This window comes from Monodelphis domestica, chromosome 4 (assembly GCF_027887165.1).
Source record: "Monodelphis domestica isolate mMonDom1 chromosome 4, mMonDom1.pri, whole genome shotgun sequence".
NCBI lineage: Eukaryota > Metazoa > Chordata > Mammalia > Didelphimorphia > Didelphidae > Monodelphis > Monodelphis domestica.
The window spans coordinates 308,507,978-308,530,709 of NC_077230.1; the positions used below are offsets into that span (position 1 = coordinate 308,507,978).

The window sequence follows — 22,732 nt, forward strand, 5'->3', positions numbered from 1 at the left end:
CTATGCCTGCAATGTACTTTGTTCTTACCTCTGTCTCTTTAAAATTTCTACTGTCCTTCAAGGCTCAGCTTTTTACATAAAGGCTTTCTTCATCTTCAGGAGCATGCTGTGCATGTGTGCTCGCCACACTTCCTTCCCTTGCATCTATTTTACATATACAGCTATACTTAAGAGTGAACATATACCTCATCCCAAAATTATATAGAAGACCCAAACTTATCACTTGAATCCATCAGTTAAAGGATGAAAGGTCTAAACAAGTCTCTAATCAGTTTGGGAATAGTGAAATATTTTGATCATCAGATGAAATAAAAAGAATACACATAAGAAATATATTGGGATTTATAAAAAAAAAAACCTCAGAAACATCTTTGGGCCTTTGTATATTATAGCAAACCATTTAAAGATGAAAATTCTAGGAGCAGTGAGTCAAAGGAAGTGTCCTGGGGAGGGAAGGTGCAGTAAGGATTAAATATTTTTCCCCATCTCCTTTCCCCATCATAGACTGAATGATAAACTTGTGAACTTTGGTTGGAGATCTGGAATTCTCATTGGCCAGTATAGTAGTGACCAGTGGCAGTGTCTTATCTTGAGTTGAGAAACACTATAAGGACAAATTTGCATATCCAGAAAGCTTCTAAACTCTATAAGAACACAGCCTAGCAGGGAGCTATCCCTTAAGGAAAGTTTCTTCACAAAGGGAGAAAACTTCAAACTGTAAATTTACTCTTCAGACACAAAGCGCTCTAAGTGTGAGACCACCACCTTTAGGGAATCTTGTGTGTCTGCATGTTTACTTTTTCAAAAAGCAAATTGGAAGGCATTTTTAAAAGTATGTTTATATTTGGAAGAAAACTTCTTAAAATTTTTTCTCTTGTTTTTGAATAAAGCAATTTTATTGGATATTTAGAATTTTGTGGAATAAATATGAAATTTGAATTTGAATTAGGACAGCTTTTAATAAGAGTAGATGCTGTTGTATTTTCTGGATGAAAGTACAGAAGCATTTGTCTTAAAACTATTTAAATTGAAGCATAAATGGCTTCATGGTTAACACTTAAGCATTTTTGTGGTATAGTTTGCTAGTGGTGGATTTGACAGTATTACCAAAGGATGCTTATGAGAGGGCCTAGTTGTTTTCTGTTATTTCAACCTTGGAAAAAGTCTTCAAAAGACCAAAAACTAGATTTAGGCTAATAATGCTAGAAGAAATTTAACATGGACAAGTGTTAGGAATGAAGGATGTGGAAAGTTGGGGGAGTCAAATTAATTCCTATGCTTCAAATCCCAACTTTTCCCTTAATAAAACATTATGAACCCTGTGGTTATACTTCATGACTTTTAAAATATTTTGATCATTGCTTCCTCCAATCCCACCAGCTTTTATCAAAAGATACTAAAGTGTTCGTTTTTTTAGTCCTTCTAGGGAAACCACTCTATAGCTATTCTTCACTTCTGTTATGCGTTTTTTGAGTTGCAGCTATGAGGCACTTGAGATTTTTATTATATTTGCCATGATTTTGTGTAAGAGTACCATCATAGTTTAGAGCTTGAAGGGACTTCATAGGTAATTTTATTCACTTCTCACTTTTTACAGACAAAGAAGCTGAGTCCCAGAGAAGTTAAATGACTTTCCCCAAAATTTGATGATAATTAGCTTTTGTGATGATGATTTGGATGTTTTTGTAGTGTCACACTGTCTTCAGGGGAGAAGCCTTTTAAGCACTTTTGGGTCTCCTTCTTGGATTATAATTCATAACTCAAAGTAATCTAATTTTTAAAGAATAATTTAGAATGATTCTTCCCCCATATTCATTACCAATACTTGCCCATTGGATGACATTTTTCTGGTTTTTAGATTAATTCATGTTTTTTAGCTTTATGATGTCTTCATATTATTTACTTCACTACCTAGAATAATTTGCCATTAGAAAAAATAAAATTTCAGTTAGATTTCTTTCTTCTTTATCATTCATGAGAATACTGAGTGATTTCTAGTAATGATATTTTTTGAGACTTTAGTGTTAATGCTTTCTCATTCAGAGAAGTTCCTATTTATATTTACCTTTTGTTTGAAAATGTTAAGGCAGACTGTGGAAATGATTAGAAGAAAATATAAAAACAGAACTATTGCAATATAGTCTGAAGTTCTTGCATTCTTAATTATTCAGCATTTCTTAAGGGCCTACTATGTACTAAGAATTGTGGGTGGGTCTGATGTACCAAAATAAAAAATGAAACTATTTCAGCATGAGAATAATTTATATTATAGGAGGAGTAGACAATACATATATAAATAAGTTATGTATCAAGAGACAAAATAAAGGAATTTTTTTTTAAGGGAAGGTGCTAGCAATTGGAAGTATCTGAAGAGGCTTCAAGTAGGACATGAAAACAAAGCTTTGAAGGAAATCTATATATATATATATATTTTTTTTTTTAAACCTTTACCTTCCATCTTGGAGTTGATACTGTGTATTGGCTCCAAGGCAGAAGAATGGTAAAGGCTAGGCAATGGGGGTCAAGTGACTTGCCCAGGGTCACACAGGTGGGGAGTGTCTGAGGCCAGATTTGAACCTAAGATCTCCTGTCTCTAGGCCTGGCTCTCAATCTACTGAGCTACCCAGCTGCCCCCTGAAGGAAATATATTTTGAGAGTTGAAAATGAAGTGAAAATACATTTGAGGTAGGGGTCAGGGCACAGCCAATGAAAAAGTAAAGAGATAGTAGATAGTATTGTGTTTGAAAAACATGTCTGTCTATACATATTGATCAATAGAGTGTAAACTCAAAGACAAGGAATGTTTAATTTTTTTTTTCTCTATATCCCTAGCACCTAGAATGGTAATTGGCACAAAGTTGGGTCTTAAATAAAGTTTATTGATTATCTCTTTCTTTTTTTTCTTAAACCCTTACATTCATACTAAGTATCAGTTCCATGGCAGAAGAGGTGATAATGGTTAGGCAATTGGGGTTAAGTGACTTGCCCAGGGCTACACAACTAAAAAGTGTTTGAAGTCAGATTTGAACCATTGATCTAGATTTGGTTCTCTATCCATTGAACCACTCAGCTTGTCTTTGATTATCATTTTCAAATCAGCATTGCTCAGTGAATTCTCTTTGCTTTCACATTAATCTCTTTAGACAACTTCAATTTTTTTTCTTCAGAAATGGTTTCCTTTTTTATTTTCAGAACTTCATTGCTAAGTTTCCCATCCTTCCTTTGCTTACTTCCATGTAGAATTTAAGTCATGACATCCTACTTATCCTTCCCTTTAACTATCTGAAATTTGTTCTCCCAAAATGTAGGGTGCATGTTGGTGTACTTTATTTAAAGGAAATTGGATAACTCAAAAGTGAAGGGAGAAGAGATAGAATTATATATTAAAGAAGGTACATTCATTTAAGGAAATACAGAAACATGACAGAGGATGGGTGAAGATCAACAGAACATGAAACATTAGTGCTGCCATAACTGGAATATACTACATATCATATTCTTCACCAAATCATAGGAAAAAGTGTCCAAGATTTCCATAATTTTCACCTCGTTTACCACTTCCTGGTCAGCTTTAGAATACATTTTTTCCTTATGTAGTAACTTCACCTTTTAAAGGATGAAGTTATCATTAAGACAACTCAAAATTTTATTAATTGCTGAATTTGGCAGAAAAAACCAATCTAGCAATGTTTGTGTACTTGAAGTCTCCTCATTGAGATTATTACTTAACTAACCTTTTGAGTTTTCTGAATAGATGGCTTTTCTCTTTCAATAGTACATAGTGTACTAGGTATATAGAATATAGTAGTGATGGTGAACCTTTTAGAGATGAAGTGCTGGGCCCTGCCCACACCCCAGACTGAGTGACATGAGATGCCCTCCCTCCCTCTCTTCTCTTCCCCCTCCCTCCCCCCCCCCACCAAGTGTGGGCCATGTTCTTCTCCCCTACTTATTTATCCCATACAGGAGGGAGACAGTGCTCCCATTGGGCTGTTGGGTGGGTAAAGTGAGGAATGTCCTCAGTGAGTGTAGAGAGGGGGAGGGGAGTGGCCTGAGTGCTTTGCTCCCCTCTAGCCCTGCTGTCTGTGAGCTTACCCTATGTGTGCTCCCATTGGGCTGCTGGACAGAGGGGTGGGAGATGTGAAAAAAGTGTCATTAGGCAGGGTGGAGAGGGGGAGGGGAGGAGCTCTGTCCAAGTCCCCCTGCCTTTCTAGTAACTAACTCTGGGGGGTGAAGGGGCAGCCACATACCCACAGAGAGCACTCTGTCTACCATCTTTGGCACCTGTATCAAAGGTTCACCATTATTGGTATAGAGCAGACATCATGCCTAACAAGTGTAGCAGCACTAATGCTTTATCTTTTGTTAATCTTCACTCCTATGCCTTTCTATCATGCTTCCTTCCTCCAGTTCTAGATTTCTTCATATTAATGTCTTCTTAATATTCAGTGCTATTTCTTCAACTCCACTCTTGTTTTAATTTACCCACATTCTTTTAAATAGGATATATCCATTCAAAACCATTTTTCAGACTTGTGTCCCAGTAATTTTATTTTTCTTGTTACCTAAACTTTGTAATTAGACATTTGAGGTCTTGAGCTTTTTATAAGCTTTGGTCTTAGATTTTCTTATGAACTGCTGTGATCCCAGATGTCATCAACATATATATTGAAGTGGCTAGGTGACACATTGGATAGAATATTGGACCTGGAGTTAATAAGTCTTGAGTTTGAATTGAGCATGAGACACTTCCTAGCTTTGTGACCCTAGACAAGTCACAGAACCTTTGCCTGCCTTAGTTTCTCTTCTATAAAATGAGGTTAATAATGAGAAGTCACATAACCTTTGTTTACCCATGTAAAGCACTTTGTAAACCATAAAGCATTATAAAAATGCTAGCTTCTCCATCCTTTTAAACTTTAAGGCCTTTTGTTTATTATTTTAGGAAAATATGTCCTCACTTAGGTACTATACACTCCTGGCCAGGAGGCTGTCATTTGTGCTTTAAGCCATTGACTCAGAAATCCAAATCTCAGACTCAGGTATTATCTTAGTTAATTACATTTTAATAGGCACAAACCAAGTGAGAAGAATTTTAAGATTTGCAATAAAGCATTTATATATAATTAAATATGAAAACATTCATTATAATATTTGACTTAAATTTAACTTGGGATGAAATTTTTAATTAAAAATTATTAAAATATTTCTGTCTATTCTGAATTGTATTTATCAGCATATTTCTACCATGTAAATAAACTTAGATCAGAAATTTTACTCTATAACTTAATTTCCTTTTTTCTGCTTCTTTTTTTTTTAACTCTTACCTTCCATCTTAGAAGTATAAGCCCTTGGGCTGTCCTAAGTCAAGCTTAAGCTACTATTGGTACAGGTGAGACGCAGGAAAGTGATGTAAAATCCTCTATATATTTCGTGTCACTTCCTCTCTCTGGCATCTGGTGCGGCAGAGAGGTGGCTGGCGGCAGCTTGCTGAGCATGGTAAGCGTTCCAGCATCTTAGCATGGCAGCAGCTATTGTCCGGTTTGGCGGTGAGTTTTCCTTGATGCTATACTGGGAGAAGCTGAGTAGCCTAGTTCAGGTGAGGCATTTGACTGAGCTCTATCAGAGTTTAGACTGATTCTTTCTCCTTTACCTTCCAAACACTACCCTCTTAGAAAGCCACTAATCTTCAGCAACCTCCTGGCGGAGGACTTTGAACTTCCCCTGGCACAGGTCAGGCGGGAGAAATCCCATACCCTTTCCCTCTCCCTTCTCCTTAATTCCTTCCCTGTATATTAATGAAACCACCATAAATTTACTAAATGACTTGGGTATTTTATTTGGGACATTCCCTGGTGACCAAAATTAATTTAAATTAGGTCACAACCCTAAAATTATTCTTACAGTCGCAATATTTTTTATTGGTTCTAAGGCAGAAGAGTGGTAAGGGCTAGGCAATGGGGATTAAATGACTTGCCCTAGCCACACAGCTAGGAAGTATCTGAAGCCAGATTTAAATATAGGATCTCCCATCTCTGGGCCTGGCTCTCAATCCACTGAGCTACCCAGCTTCCCCCTTTTTCTAATTTAAATAGCAAATATTGGTAAGTAGACTGTTCCTTGTCAGCTCAAAGGACAAAATAAAAGTTACAATCATATAAAATGTAGCAATAAATAAGAAAAAATGAAATTAAGGGAATAGATGTGATGAAGGGTAGATAAAATCATCTCTGTTTTCAGATTATAATAATTTACTTAGAAAACCGTAGAGAATCCAGGAATAAATTAATCAAACCCACTTAAAGGAACAGCTAGATATAAAATCCATAAAACTATCATCATTCCCCTATAGAATTGAGAACAAGGAAGAACGAATAGGAAAATTCAATTTTAAATAGTAATACAATATGCAGATCATCTGGGAATTTACCTATCAACCCACACAGGACTTAAGTAAATAAAATTAGCAAATGCTAGTTAATAGAAATAAAGAACTAAAGAAGAGCAAACTGAAAGTTTAAGTATCTCAGAGCCAACTGGTTTGAGGCTAGGCCAATCCAATATAACAATAATGTCATTATTACTTTAATTAAGTAATAGATTATACTATGCCAACAATATTATCATAGAGATACTAAAGTACATATATGATCTCATTGATATTCCTTCTAATAATGCAGAATCAGAGCCCAGCTGTGTGACTCTTGGTCTAAGTTCACCACAAGGTGTCACCCAAACTACTAAGTGGTCCTCCCCACCTTTTTTGGGGGAGTTTCCAAAAGGATACCAGTGGCTTACAATAGCTGCCCATTTATTATTTTTCACTCTTGCCATATGACTTGGCCCACTTTTTTTGAATCATATATTTCGTTGGTGATAGTCTTTACTCTGATTCTTTATAATTACTTGTTTTAATGTTATATAGCCTATTCATATTTATCATGTACTTATCCATTTTCCTAATACTTGTTTTTAGTTCTTTAAAGATTGTGGTAGAAGGTAGTCTATGGCTTGAAGTGATAGAAAAAAGCTTTTAAACTTTCTAGAAAAAAAAAAGAAATAAACTTAGAGGAGAAAAAGGTCAAGAATAGCAAGGGAAGTAAAGGGGGGAAAGTGGGAATAAAGAAATCCTAGCAGCAAATAGAGTTCTAATAGTTCAAAACCAAAAATTATCAAAAACATTGCTTTTTATTAAGCAGAAAAGTAGATCCCTGGAATTGATTAGATAGACAAGACCTAGAAGCAGATATGTACAGCAGCCTAGTTAGTTTAGTAAGCTCAAAACCACAAACTTTTTGTGGAGACTACTTAACAAAACTTCCTAGAAAATGAGAAAGAATTTGTGAGAAATTAGATTTCAGCTATTGTCTTCTACCATAGGAGATTTTTATGTGAGAAAAAAATTCCAAATTGATAAGACAGACAAATATAATAAACATTTTACCATTTAAAAAAACCCTACAGGAGAACAACTTTTGGAGTCACGAATAAGGAAAGAACTTATATAACTAGACATCAGATGAAGAAGATTATAAAAGAAAAACAAGTACAGTTTTATAGCATCAGTTTTAGAGGTGAAAAGGATTGTTGAAGTAACCAAATCCAACTCTCATTTTTCTGATGAGACTTGAAGCTAGAGAGATTAAGTGACTTTCATAATATAATACAGGAAGAAAGTGGAGAAATTGAATTTTGAAACCAGATCCCTTGACTCCAAATCCAAAACACTTTTACATAAATAAGAGCAATATTATCAGAATAAAAAAAGATATGAAAAGGAGGAAAAGAGAGCACATTGAAAATCTTTGATAAAATCTGACTAAAACCTGTAAAAAATTGATGCAAATCTATTAAGACTAAAAGCTACTTCTAACAGACAGGTGTTTGGTGGAGATTAGTAGTTTTCTAAAGTAGAAATGTGAGCTATAACTAACATAAGGAAAAATTCTCAAAATCACCAATAAGAGAGATAATAATAAGTGAAAACAACTTTGAACTATCTTGTTATTTGTCATACTGTCAAAAGAAGGTGAAAAATGGAATGAAATTTAGTTCATTTCTTAGTGCCACACCTTAGGAAAGATATTGACAATATGGAGAATATCCAGAGCACTATGCCATTCAAGGTTTGGTTGTAGGAGCTGGGTATTGTTAGCCTGGAGAAGAGGAGACTGGAGGGCAAAATGAGGACTGAGACCCTAGCTGTCTACAAATACGTGAAAGTGTGACATGTAGAAGTTGGAGGGATATACTTGTTATGTTTGGACCCAGGGTAGAATGAGAAGCAATTTGCAAGAGTTGAAAAGAGGCAAATTTAAATGTGTCATGAGGGAAAAAATCTAACAGAAATATCCAAATGTGAAAAGGAAGCTTTGGAAAAAGTTGGATTTCCTTTCTGAAAGTCTTTAAGTAGAGACTGGATGACATTTGTCAATTATATTATAGAAGGAAGTCTTTTTTGGGAATATGTTAAACTAAATGACTGCTGAAGTACCTTCCAATTCTGGATTCACTTATATTCTTGGCAGTATAGCAACCATGAGATTTGATTTTGAAGAGCTTTTGGAAGTCCTTGTGATTAATTTTTAAAAAATATGTAATTTTTCAAAAATCCGGTGAGACATCATGATGTGAGTCAGTTGTGGATATTTCTTCCATTGGAACAAGTTGTTATTTATCAAATAATACTTATTAAACTTTACAAATAATCATGATTTCCTGTCTTTTTGGGAGTTTGTTCTAAAACAGAACTTAAATATAATAATAGTATGTGGGGACATAAACAATGTTATTTCAGTTAGTTTCCTGGCTGGTGAATGGTGAAATAGAATGTCCTGGTTAAATGAGGATTTTGAAGTAAAACTGCTTAGAGGCAAAAAAAAAATCCCTGCATTGTTCTCCTGGATGAAACTAGATTGGTTGGGTTCTTATTTGTATATTTTTTAGAAATGGCTCACTTTATTAACCATTAATCTTTTGTCTAGTAACCAGACTTAGCTTCAGTGTTAATGCTTAGTTGTAAGGAACATCATAAATCTTAGAAGGTAAAGTTGCTTTTGAGGTCAACTAAGCAAAATAAAACAACAGAGAAAGCAAACAGTTTTCCTCAAACTTAACATAATCAGGATGTTTAAAGTGGTGAGAAATTAAAAAAAAAATTTCCTTAGAAAAATAAAGAACTTTCAGTAGCTCTGAAAAATAATTCTAAGAAAAATACTTGTTTTTTACTTTAAAGAGAAAGTGATTTAAAAAATGTGAATCCATTATACTTGGAATTTAGGTAGCAAAGTAAATTTAGATAAAAGGATGAATCAAGTTTATTCCAGATAAGAATTGTAATTTTTGTTTCTTGAAAGTTCAGGAGTAAACAACTATAGAAACTGGTGGGAAATGAGAGGTAAATGAGTTATTTATAATTCTTATTCAGCCTTACTTGTAGGTCTGCGATAATGTTCTTTGCTGCTTTAAGTACAACTCTAGCCCTAACACTATTACTTGACCATTGATGAAAACTTGGAATTTTTAATTCTTTGAGGGTGTCTCATAAAGCTTATTTTCTTTCTGTTTTTGTTTTTCTTGAAGAAGCCAGGCTGATAGCTATTTAATATTTTTTAATTACTATATATTTTTTAACACTATTGTCTTTTACAATTTGGACCTCTTCTAATTAAACTGGTGTGTAGGTATATGTTTCAAATATTTTTAAAAATTATTTTGTCTTACATATATTGTATTAGGTAGAAACAAGATCACTGAAATTCAAATTAGGAAGGCACCTCAGAAATTATCTAATTCTAACCTTTTATGCTATAGAAGATTTAGACTCAAAGGTGAAATAAATTGTTCACGGGCACACAGGCACTTGGAGAATGGATATAGTACTGGCTTCTATGAGAGATTGAAGAATGAAGTAGGTTTTCAGGAGATCATTCATAGTATTAGTCTATCGGTAACCGAGGATGACAATTGTCTTTGTGCGTTTTTGTGCACAAAGACACTTGTGTGTGGAGATTTAAGTGGAAAAGTCAGTGCACAGAGACAGTCCCACTCTCTCAGTGTTGGAAGCCTGGGTCCAGTGGCACGAAAAGTCGTTACACCTGGAGACTTCCTCAGCTGCATTGGATGGCCATGTTGCCTTTTGTGATCCAACTTGCCCTAAGCACTCCACAGTGCTTTGCTGTGTCGCCATCTCAGCTGTTGAACCTTCTTGTTGGTTTCTTCTGCCTGTTCCGTCGAAACAGTCTTCACATACCAGGGGTCGATGACCCAATGGCTACTCTCACAAGGTTTAGCTGGCCTGTCAAAGCTGTTACCTGGGCTGTGGCCGCTGCTGCATGCTAGCAGCTACTAGGAGCCACAAGTGAGAGCTGGGTGTCAGGTGAGGGTCCGAGGCTGGAGAGCTGCCCTAGGAAGGCCCAACAAGCCCTCCATACCAAAGATATTGCTCCTCCCTGAACACCTTGGTCCATCTAGCCTAGTTGGACCATGCTGTTGACAACAGAGGCCTCTATAAATTACACTTCTAAATGTCAGCTGTAAATATTAGGTAGTTATGTCACTTTAAATAAGTGAGGGTAGCATGCTTTTTTCCTAGGTAGAAAAATAATATATTTCCAATTTGTTTTAGATGATTCTACTCTTAATTTTGACTTGTGCATTTTAACTATTATGATGAAATTGACCAGGCCACAATTTTTTGTGTCCTTTAAGGCCCTTCCTTACATTTGGGAATGTTCCATTTTCAATCTCCCCATTTTTCAGTACAGTGACCCAGGCAGGTCTTAGAAGCAAGAGTACTTTACTCATACTATTAGTATGTAATCTTGGGAAAGTCATTTAACCTTTGCACCTGGCACATATGGTAGACACATACAAATACTTATTCCTTTTCCTTTCTTTCCCTCTTACTCCCCAACTTAGGTAGGTACAAGAATTATTATCTATTATCATTCATTGTTATTTTTAGGAAAATACTATGTAAATACGAGCTGTTGTTAATGCTTACATGATGCACAATTAAATCAGTATATGTTTTCTTCCATGGAAACTGATCTTAACTTCTTCATGTTATAGATAGATGGCTCCCAAATTCTTTTATATTTACATCATTTCTTATATTTATTGGGGGAAAAACCTTCTTCATAAAACAATCAAGATATACAGTTTTATTAGATAATTCTGTTAAAGTTAGATAAAATATTATTATTTAGGAACACATTTATTATGCATAAATATTCAATAAAATAAGGTACGCAGGTATTTATTTGCAACATAAAATACTAACTAAAATAAGGTGAGGGTTAGACATTTTTTAGCAGTTTCTCAAACTATTGTTGTTATTGATATTTTTTCTCATAATTTTTAGCCACTAATTGGGATGAATATTTTGTCTTCATAACATATTTTTAAAAATAACTTTGTTACACTAGCAGTAGCAATTAGAGAAGAAAAAGAAATTTAAGTTATTAAAATTGGCAATGAGGAGACCAAGCTATCACTCTTTGCAGACGATATGATGGTTTACTTAAGGAATCCTAGAGAATCAACCAAAAAGTTACTCGAAATAATCAACAACTCTAGCAAAATTGCAGGATACAAAATAAACCCGCACAAGTCATCAGCATTTCTATATATCTCTAACCCACTTCAGCAGCAAGAATTAGAAAGCGAAATACCATTTAAAATCACCCTAGACAATATAAAATACTTAGGAATCTATCTGCCGAGACAAACACAGGAACTATATGAACACAACTACAAAACACTTTCCACACAGCTAAAACTAGATCTAAACAATTGGAAAAACATTGATTGCTCATGGGTGGGACGAGCTAATATACTAAAAATGACAATCCTACCCAAATTAATTTACTTATTTAGTGGCATACCCATTGAACTACCAAAAAATTTCTTTACTGAATTAGAAAAAAACATAACTAAGTTCATTTGGAAGAACAAAGGATCAAGGATATCCAGGGAAATCATGAAAAAAAAATGCAAAGGAAGGAGGACTTGCAGTCCCAGATCTCAAACTATACTATAAAGCAGTGGTTATCAAAACAATTTGGTACTGGCTAAGAGACAGAAAGGAGGATCAGTGGAATAGACTTGGCGTAAATGATCTCAGCAAGACAGTTTATGACAAACCCAAAGACCCCAGCTTTTGGGACAAAAATCCATTATTTGATAAAAACTGCTGGGAAAATTGGAAGACAGTGTGGGAGAGATTAGTTTTGGATCAACACCTCACACCCTACACCAAGATAAATTCAGAATGGGTGAATGACTTGAACATAAAGAAGGAAACTATAAGTAAATTAGGTGAACACAGAATAGTATACATGTCAGACCTTTGGAAAGGGAAAGATTTTAAAACCAAGCAAGACTTAGAAAGAGTCACAAAATATAAAATAAGTTATTTTGACTACATCAAATTAAAAAGTTTTTATACAAACAAAACTAATGTAACTAAAATCAGAAGGGTAGCAACAAATTGGGAACCAATCTTCATAAAAACCTCTGACAAAGGTTTAATTACTCAAATTTACAAAGAGCTAAATCAGTTGTACAAAAAATCAAGTATTCTCCAATTGATAAATGGGCAAGGGACATGAACAGGCAGTTCTCAGCCAAAGAAATCAAAACTATTAATAAGCACATGAAAAAGTGTTCTACATCTCTTATAATCAGAGAGATGTAAATCAAAACAACTCTGAGGTATCATCTCACACCTAGCAGATTGGCTAACATGTCAGCAAAGGAAAGTAATGAATGCTGGAGGGGATGTGGCAAAGTAGGGACACTAATTCATTGCTGGTGGAGTTGTGAATTGATCCAACCATTCTGGAGGACAATTTGGAACTATGCTCAAAGGGCGATAAAAGACTGTCTGTCCTTTGATCCAGCCATAGCCCTGCTGGGCTTGTACCCCAAAGAGATAATAAGGAAAAAGACTTGTACAAGAATATTCATAGCTGCACTCTTTGTGGTGGGCCAAAAATTGGAAAATGAGGGGATGCCCTTCAATTGGGGAATGGCTGAACAAATTGTGGTATCTGTTGGTGATGGAATACTATTGTGCTAAAAGGAATAATAAAGTGGAGGAATTCCATGGAGACTGGAATGACCTCCAGGAAGTGATGCAGAGCGAAAGGAGCAGAACCAGGAAAACATTGTACACAGAGACTGATACATTGTGGTACAATCGAAGGTGATGGACTTCTCCATTAGTGGCAATGCAATGTCCCTGAACAATCAGTAGGGATCTAAAAAACACTATCCACAAGCAGAGGATAAACTGTGGGAGTAAAAACATTGATGAAAAGCAACTGCTTGACTACAGGGGTGGAGGGGATATGACTGAGGAGAGACTCTGAATGAATACTCTAATGGAAATACCAACAACATGGAAATGGGTTTGAATCAAGAACACATGTGATACCCAGTGGAATTGCACGTGGGCTATGGAGAGGTGGTGGGAGGGTGGGGAGGGATGAAAAGAAAATGATCTTTGTTTCCAATGAATAGTGTTTGGAAATGACCAAATAAAAAAAAATAACTTTGTTATATACTTATAAGATATTATGAATGGTAGTAAAATTTATATTACTTTGATGAACCAGAATGATCACCCATGCCCAAACTCTAATACTTTCAACCATTCTTATTCATATGTAGTAATACAAAATATAAGCAAGTTAATATCTAGAAATATCAGGGTCTTTAAATTGAGAATTCCTTCTATAGTCCATTCAAGTGATTAATAGTTAGATCTTTATTCTGTTTCATTTTCAGGACAGGTATTATTAAACCTAAGAAATATATAAACTATTTTATTAATTTAGTCTGCTTTTTTTCATAAGCACAATATCATCATATGTTTCTAGCTAACGATATGAATTTGAGTATCTTGCTTTGGTTCATTTAGTGCAAATGTCCACCAAATATGCAGATTTCAAGAGAAAAAATTTTATTTAATTTGTTTCATCCTTTGTTGCTAACAAAAATGAGTTTTTATCTTTTAGCTCAAAAATTGTTAGGAGTTGTTTTGACATGAAAAAAACAAGTGTTTTCCAAACTATAGACATGTCCTATATGCTGTCCTAGTTTTGTCATATAGTTTCCCAAAAAACAGACATTGGTTAGGATTTCTTTTTTCCAGGGAATCTTTTTATACTTGGCAATCCTATAAATAGCTTTTATGATGGAAGAGATCATTTTGAAGTTATTTTTATGTTCTTTAAAAATGTTTGTTTTTATCTACTTAAAACCATCTAATTTTCTCTTGAATAATTCCTTTGCCCTAATAATTTACTTTACAAAAAAATTGGGGAGGGGCAGCTAAGTGGCTCATGTAGACCTGGAGTGGAAGTCCTGGTTTCAAATAGGTCTGACCCTGAGCAAGTCACTTAACTCTTATTGCCTAGCTCTTATTTCTCTTCTGCCTTGGAACTGATACTTTGTATTGATTCTTAAAAAATATTACTTTATGTATATTCTTTAAAGATATTGCTTAGTTTATTAGGTTTTATGGCAAAATCATTTATATGAAGCAAACTCTGTGACTTTCTTTACTACTAATAATTAATGCTTTTGAATCCCAGTGATATAGTTGATAGTTTTTTTAATAGATGAAGGCCTTTTACCTTATTTTACGTTTCTGTTGCTTAAATTGTGTGATTTTTGCTTTTGTTAGTTTCAACTACTCCACTAGACTTTCTCTTCAAACTTGTTATGTATTTACCTTTTATAAAGTAATGTTATTTTACTTTAAGAAAATTTTGAGGCATAAAAAGTAAGACAAATTAATTTAAATTTGGTTGTTGAAAATTTCAAATGTCATCAATTATTTCAGTTTTTATTGTATTATATTGTATTATATTGTATATGTATTATATTGATTATATTGTACTTGTCAAAATGATATTGAAAAATATAATAGGTATTGTAGACTTGAAAATTTTGAGTTTACCTGTTTTATATTGAAATCAAGCAAGTAGTATGACAACACAATTCATCAGTGTCACAACTGTAGAACTAGTTGATGGTGGCAGATTTTGCTCATGTTGATATTGGGCTTGGGCCAATTGGAATTTGATTTCATTTATACACATGATATTTAATAATTGATGTGCTTCATTGTGTGTCACTTGGATTGATTTAATGTTAGTCTTTTCCTTTTTTTTAACTTAGATTTGAACTTTTTTATTTATTTATTCATTCATTCATTCATCCATTCATCCATTTATTTATTTAGTTGGTTATTTATTTATTTGTTTGTTTGTTTATTTATTTATTTGTTTATTTAATAACCCTTACCTTCCATCTTGGAGTCAATACTGTGTATTGGCTCCAAGGCAGAAGAGTGGTAAGGGCTAGGCAATGGGGGTCAAGTGACTTGCCCAGGGTCACACAGCTAGGAAGTGTCTGAGGCCAGATTTGAACCTAGGACCTGAACTTTTTTATTTTTTAAAGTGAATTTACTTATGTAGAAGTTGTAGCAGAAAATACCCCAAATTTTGGCCATCATAATTGTGTGCCTCATCACAATTGGATGTCACAACTGTGTGCCTCATAATTTGAGAAACTGTCAGTTAAGTAATGAAGGAATTAGTCAATTCCCTGGTGATTAACCTTATCATTATTTGCTAGGTTGGGCCTTGGTTGAAAGGTTGTTGTCACTTACTTGCTTAAAATCAATTTAGCCTTTCCAGAGTTAGTAATTTGTTTTCCAAGGCCTTCAAGAACTTAGGATCACTTCTGGGCCAATAGGAGGAATCAGAGTAGAACATTAGAGATCAAGTCAGTTTAAAATATTGAACTAAAATTAATCTTTTGATTCTGTATTGTGACTTGGCAAATTATATTCTCTGGAGAATGGTGTCTTGTAAAAAACCAATTTCTGATAAAGGCATAAAGGATATGAACCTTAAAAATTCCCAGACCCTACTTCATAAGATTGGATTAAGACCATTCCCCATTTGGGCAGTGAACTATACTTTGATCAGAAATGTGAGACCTCTACTCCACTCATACTTAAGCCTGCTTTAGGGGAGAAAACTCCTTGCTGAACAATGAAAAGTACTTAAACCCGTACTTAAGCCAAGCATGTTTTTAGAACTAATACAAAGGGGTGCTAAGTACCTATAAAGGTCAAGCAACTTGTGAATTTACAAGGAACAAAGCTGAGAAACTTACTCAGAGCTTTCCTGGTATGAATTACTCAAAAGTTCACACCTTCTTAGTTGTGAACTAAGAATGGTCTGTCCTTTGAAAAACGTCTACTGTGATTGGTAGATGTAAGAATTTAGGGGAGGTGACAAAGGAGAAAATGCCCTTTAAAAGGAGACGAAAAGCTCTCTCTTAAAAGAGTCAGCTGGGAAAAGCTGCCTTGAAGGGTCTCTCTTGGGACTCTCTCAGGGACATTCGGATTCAGATTCAGAGAGGCATTGAGCTGATGGAGTCAGCTGAGATGAAGCTGGCCTGGTGTCACTAGAATCCTTGCTTGGACAGATCTTGTGGTGAGTGATTAAGGACTGACTGATCTCTCTCTTAAGACTCAGGTCTAGGCCATGTTGGCTAAGGCCCTTCATACTTATTCCTCTTTTATTATCTCTCTCCTTCTTTAATTCCTCATTGTAATTAATTAAAATCTTTATAAAACCCAGTTGACTTGGGTATATTTGAATAATTGGGAATATTTCCCTGGCAACCACCTTATATTTGATTTAAAAACAAAACACTGTAGTGAAAACATATTTCCTGCGGTCACAACTTACTCATCCACTCTTATATCTACTACAATTTATGCCTTCAACCATTTTAATTACTTCAGTTTATGACAACCAACCATTTTAATTATTACAGTTTATGGCTCCCACTTTTTAAAATATTACAAGGATGGAGTGAGATAATGAGATAAGGGATAAAGGATATGACTGACATAATGAAATCATTAAATTGTAATTGTAAATTTTGAGATAAGATTCATATTTGTACATTATGTATCATTGATTTTAAAGCAGCAGACCTTAGAATTTTTTTTTTATTGTGCCTTTCAAATTTGGTTTTGTTTTGTTTACCAGTTGTAATTGAAAGAGTATTTGCTATGCTATGTGAGAATGACTATAATTATTGTTAAAAACAGTAGATATTATTTTAAACAGGGCAACAAGATTCTGTGTTCTGGATATACTTGAAAAAATAGTACTTTGATGGATTGATAAAAATTATGACATAATAAAATCAACATGAGAACTTTAATGAAATTACAACAAAAAACTCCACAAAACTTATATGTGGGTAAAGAAAAATCAAGTTTCCTATTTTTTTCAAATCCATTCTGATTTCTTAATTTTATTTATTTAAAAAAATGTTTTTTTAAAACCCTTACCTTCTGTCTTGGAGTCAATACTGTGTACTAGCTCCAAGGCAGAAGAGTGGTAAGGGCTAGGCAATGGTGGTTAAGTGACTTGTCCAAGGTCACACAGCAGGGAAGTGTCTGAGGCCAGATTTGAACCTAGGACCTCCTGTCCCTAGGCCTGGCTCTCAATCCACTGAGTCACCCAGCTGCCTCCTGATTTCTTAATTTTAAATAATAATAAGAATGAAAATAATTCTATAGCTGGCCTTGGAGCTACTTTTTTTTTTTAAGTGCTATCACTTTAATAGGAGAACAATAGGTGGCCTAGTGGATGGACTTGGAGGTCAAGAAGAACTGAGTCCCAGTTGTGCCTTAGCCACTTACTAGTTGTGTGACCTTGGGCAAGTCACTTAATCTCTTTTTGCCTTAATCCATTAGAGAAGGAAATGGCCAAATACTCCAGCACTTTTGCCAAAAAAGCCCTATGAACAGTATGGTCCTGGGGTCATGAAAAGAGAGATATGACTGAACAATATCATGTCACTTTTAATAGAAAATACATAATTATGTAGTATAAATTTTCTGTTAAGTAGGTGCCAGGAACTTGCCTTGTTTTATCATGGGTTATTTAACTTCTTTATTGATGCCTTTTTTCATCAAGTTCATTTTTTTAAAAAAATATTTTATTTTCCCTAATTCATTTAATAATTTTCAGTACATTTTCTGAAATTGTAAGATCCAAATTGTCTCTCCCTTCCTTAATTTCCCCTCTCATGTATTATCATGTGAAACATACTTCCATATTGGTCATTGTTGTAAGACAGTATTAATATGAAACCAAAACCCCCAAATGAAAACACAAATAAACTAAAGTGAAAAATAATATGCTTTGATCTGCATTTAGACTCCAAAAGTTCTTTCTCTAGAGGTGAATAGCATTCTTTGTCAAAAGTCCTTCAGAATTGTCCTGGATCATTGTATTGCTGAAAGTAACTAATTGTTTCACAGCTGATCATTGTATAATATTGCTGTTACTGAGTACAGTGTTTTCCTAGTTCTGCTGATTTCATATAGGTCTTTCTTGCTTTTTCCAAAATCATCCTGCATTATTAAGTTCATTTCTTAGTAGGTCCTAACCCTGATTGTATACCCAGCAAGAGAGGTAAATAAAGCATTCAGCAAAACAAAAATAAATCATCTGGCTGCATATGTAGTTTTCCACAATCCTATAAATGAAGTAGGGGAGATAAGTTTTCTTTTTTTCTCTTTTAAGGTCACACCTGTGATTTTTTTTTAAACCCTTACCTTCCATCTTAGAGTCAATACTGTTGACTCCAAATTAGAAGAGTGGTAAGGACTAGGCAATGGGGGGTCAAGTGACTTGTCCAGGGTCACACAGCTAGGAAGTGGCTGAGGTCAGATTTGAACCTAGGACCTCCTGTCTCTAGGCTTGTCTCTCAATCCACTGGGCTACCCAGCAGCCCCCAACACACCTGTAATTTTATCAGGGTTTAAGAAGTTCCTTTTGAGAAACTGCCCTTCTTAATACAGACTGGCCCTTATTCTGTAATTTAAAGTTTTAGAGAGTTGCTGAGGGCTTCAAGAGATTATTTAATTAGCTAGAGTCTTATAACAAATATGTCAGAGACGATTTTTTAACCTTAGTCTTACTGTCCAAGGTCAGCTCTGTATTTGTTAGTCCAGGCTGACTCTGTGGCACATTTTCCCAGCCCTTTTTTGATGCTGAAGCCTGGTCAGTATGCTATATTGTTTCATTGCTTTCATTTACAATTTTGTTATTTGCTTATTCTGTTTAGTTCACTTTGAATCAGTTTAAACCTTCCCAGGGTTTTCAGAATTCTTCAGTTGTTTCTTATGGCACAGTCATGTCTCATTACAGTACCTTCATGGATCACATTTTTTCTCCCATAGAGTGTGCCCCGTTTTTAATAGCATTTGTCTTTAGTGTGTTGAAATAACTGACTGTTTCAGATTAAATCAAATTTAGCTTCTCAATACTACTTTCTCAATTTTGGTTATATGTAATACAAAATGTAGCAGAAGTTACATATCTAAAGTTACCAACTCATTTAATAAACATTTATTAATTATTTACAGTGCTACAGGCCCTATTGTTGTCCCCAAGGAGCTTATTATATTGAGTGTTGGGGAGAAACAATATGTTTATGGATAAGTTAAATATAAAGCACATATAAAATATCAAATAATTTTTTTTTCTAAAAACCCTTACCTTCCGTCTTGGAGTCAATACTGTGTATTGGCTCCAAGGTAGAAGAGTGGTAAGGGCTAGGCAATGGGGGTCAAGTGACTTGCCCAGGGTCACAGCTAGGAAGTGGCTGAGGCCAGATTTGAACCTAGGACCTCCCGTCTCTAGGACTGGCTCTTAATCCACTGAGCTACCCAGCTGTCCCCCAAATAATTTTTTAAGGGAAGTTTAGCAGACTTATAAAACTACAGAGTTCTTGACAGGTCTTGTGACATAAAGAAACCCCTGGATTTGAACTCAGAAAGCTCTGTGGATTCTATGAGGTAGAAATGAGGGGGGGAGGAAATTCCAGACATGTTGAATAGTAAAGACATGGAGATAGGAAATGGTGTTACTCTCTTCCCTGGGATGCTCCTAGGGTGAGGTCTGAAAAAGATTAAAATTTAATTGAGAAATATTTAGCAAGTTAAATAAAAATGCAGTGAAACATAGGCAATGTTATTTTATAGGCTCTTTAAAATCTATATGTGGCCAACAGTGATCCATCTCTATTTGAGATTGATAGTACTGCTATAAAGAATAGTAAATAGCTTGCTTACCTGAATTGTATGTATGAAGGGGAATACAAATATCTTTTAGACATTGCTTGGGTTAGGGGCATGGTGCCCCTACCCTCAAATCTGGAAAAATGGAGTAAAAATTGTTGGTCCTCCCTTGTACCAGAGAGGTTTGATTTTTTTCCTTTTCCTTTTATGGGGTGTTTACAATACCGTATTGAAAAATTTGGTTTAAGTATTTTGTCATAAGATATACTTAGGTCAGTGTTAACATTTCTAGGCTTTGTGTGTTGTCTGAAGCTTCTTCAAAACTCCTCCTAAATTTTCCTTTAAATTTTCATACTGACTTATGATCTATCAAAACCACATTGGGGAAAGTCTCATTGTGGAGGGGATACCTGTACTGTGCTTTAATCACTTAGTCAACAGACTTTAAATGCCTGCTGTACCTCAGGCATGGGGCTGTGTGCTGAGAAAAGGAAAAAAAAAAACTGATTCTGAGAGGTGGGAATAAGGAGGGAGTGCATTTCTTACATGGTGGATAGCAGTGCAAAGGGACAGAGACAAGGAAATGGAATGGTTTTATAAGGGACATCCAGAAAGTAGATTGGTTAGATAGTAGATTGGGGGAAGAATAATGAATAATTAGGTTCAACCCAACTAATGAAAAAAAAAGCCTCTTAAAGAGAGAAATGCATATTTATTTGATCCTAGAAGAAATAGCCACTGGAATTTGTTGAACAAAAGTGATGTATTCAAACCTGTATGTTAGGAAAATTACTGTGTTATCTGTTTGGTGGATGGAGTGAAAGAGAAGAGACACTACTAACATATGCAAATTTTAATAGTGCCAGGAAAGTGGTGAGGAGGGTCTAATGTTTTTGTGCCTAGAAAGAAGGGGATGAATGCAAGAGATATTGTGGAGGTAGGACCAAGAGTAGAGGGGAAAAAATAGAGTTGAGGATGACTCCAAAATTTAAAACATTACTTAGTGATTGGAAGGAGAGTGATGCCTAGAACAGTACTATGGAAGTTAATAAGAGAAAAGACTTTTCTTCTTAAAAGTAAATTTTATTTTTTAAATTAACAAGCATTCACCTTCTCCCAGCACCTCCCAAATGGCAAGTAAGTAAAGACAAACAAATGCATTGTAAGAAGTACATATATATATGTGTATATATATATATATGTGTATATATATATATATATATATATATATATGTATATATATATATATGAATGATAAAACAAACTCTATGTTAAAAAATGTATGTCTCATTTTGTATCTTGAGCCTATTACTTCTCTATCAGGATGTGGGTAGCGTGATTCATAACTAGTCCTTGGGAATTATAGTTGATCTTTCAGAAATGTTCATTTATACAATGTTATTGTTACTGTATAAATTATTCACTGGATTCTTGGTCACTTCAGTTTCCATCAGTAAGTAAATAAATATCTTCTCAGGTTTATCTCTGATATTATCCTTTTGGTCACTTTTTACAGCATAATAGTATAGCATTACATTCATATACTATACATAATTTGTTCAGTCATTCCAGAATTTGGGAGCACTCCTTATTTTCTAGTACTTTGCCACTACAAATAAAGATGCTATAAATGTTTTTTTTTGTATGTATATCCTATTTCTTTTATATTTTTGGAATATAGGCTTAGTTATCAAACATGATACTAATAGTTATATATCATTCAAGATGTATATTTAACATTTTACAGCTTGAACTTTGTATTTTTAACCAGTTTCAAAAATTATTTTGATGATTACTGTGCAATATGGATATATGTTTTTACATTGATTTCAGGGGTGTGGGATAGAAGGAATACATTTGTAAAGAAGTTATAAGGAATGATCTTTGAAGTGTTTTTCTAGCAATGTTGATGGTTCTTTTTTCTGATTATTCTCTAAAAGATTTGCCTAATCTCCTTTACTAACTCATATGTGAGAGATTTCTGTTTGGTCTTTCTTTACCCCCTATTTATACATTACATTTTCCCCACATATTAGTATACATAGGTTGATATAAATGTAGTCCTTATAGAAGAGAGTTTGAGTAAAAGAAGAAGATAACATTTTCCCCTTTCCTTAATATTTACCTTTTCAGGTATTCCTTGCTCTTTGATTTTCGGTATCAAACTTTCCACAGAGCTCTGGTCTTTTCTTTGCAAAAAGTTGGAAGTCTTCTATTTTGTTGAATGCCCATACTTTCCCTTGGAAGTATATAGTCAGTTTTGCTGGGTAGCTGATTCTTGGTTGGAGACCCAGCTCTCTTGCCTTTCTGAAGATCATGTTCCATGCCTTATGATCATTCAGAGTAGAACTTGCAAGGTCTTGGGTGACCCTGATTGGCATTCCTTTATATCTAAATTGTCTTTTTCTGGCTTCCTGTAGGATTTTTTCTTTTGTTTGATAGCTTTGGAATTTGGCAATTACATTCCTGGGAGTTGTCTTTTGGGGGTTTAGTGTAGAAGGTGTTCTGTGAGCTCTGTCAGTGGCTGTATTGCCCCCTTGTTCTAGAATCTCTGGGAAATTTTCTTTGATTATATCTTGTATCACCATGTCCAGTTTG

The 22,732-nt window shown here is 34.6% G+C and overlaps 1 protein-coding gene across 7 annotated transcripts in view; it reads left to right on the plus strand.

The window, feature by feature from the left end:
• Nucleotides 1-22,732, plus strand: part of NBEA (neurobeachin) — an 829,579-nt gene that overhangs the window by 6,631 nt on the left and 800,216 nt on the right. The window lies entirely within an intron of this gene.